Source organism: Amphiprion ocellaris, chromosome 5 (assembly GCF_022539595.1).
Source record: "Amphiprion ocellaris isolate individual 3 ecotype Okinawa chromosome 5, ASM2253959v1, whole genome shotgun sequence".
In the NCBI taxonomy this organism is placed as follows: Eukaryota; Metazoa; Chordata; class Actinopteri; family Pomacentridae; genus Amphiprion; species Amphiprion ocellaris.
In genome coordinates this window covers 26294585-26295249 of record NC_072770.1, presented here as the reverse complement: position 1 = coordinate 26295249, position 665 = coordinate 26294585, and positions in this window count along the sequence as shown.

Below are 665 nucleotides of genomic sequence, written 5' to 3'. Positions count from 1 at the left end.
CATTGATTTTTTTGATGGCGAATTTTGAAGACATCGAATTTTTAACTGGTTTTTAGAATTTTGATGAGCTAAATTCAGGCATAAAAAAATCACATATGTAATTTTGATGCAAAAAAAAAATCAAAGTAAGAAATTCATCAGCTTTTAAAATTCAGAATCTGATGAGTCTGATTTGCTTCCATAACATGGCATAGCACTGGCATTTAAGAAATGACACTTTAATGATTTTGATGTTGTTATTTGAACTATAGTTTGCTGTTATAAACTATATTTTTATTTATTTGCACTGTAACTGTTTGCATAGTTGTATTTCACAATAAATAGTGCAAATGGTGCACATATTGTTAAAAGATGAATCAATGTCCTTTTCCATGTCTTTTACTGATTAGTTACTAAATTATATTTGCACCATGTTGTAGTCAGATGGAGTGCCTACCACCATCTACTAACGTTTTTAGTATTACTATAATCTGCAGTCTGAGTTTGCGAAGGCAGATATCTTAACTTCTTATTAGTTAGCTAGATTGTACCCCGACCCCACCCAAAAGCAAAAAATTTCAGGCTGAGGATTATTTTTCATTTCAAGCTGTTAGAAGAATTATGTTTTCCGTTCATTGGGGTATCATTGAATGACTGTAAAGGTATCTCTCTGCATAGCAAGCACT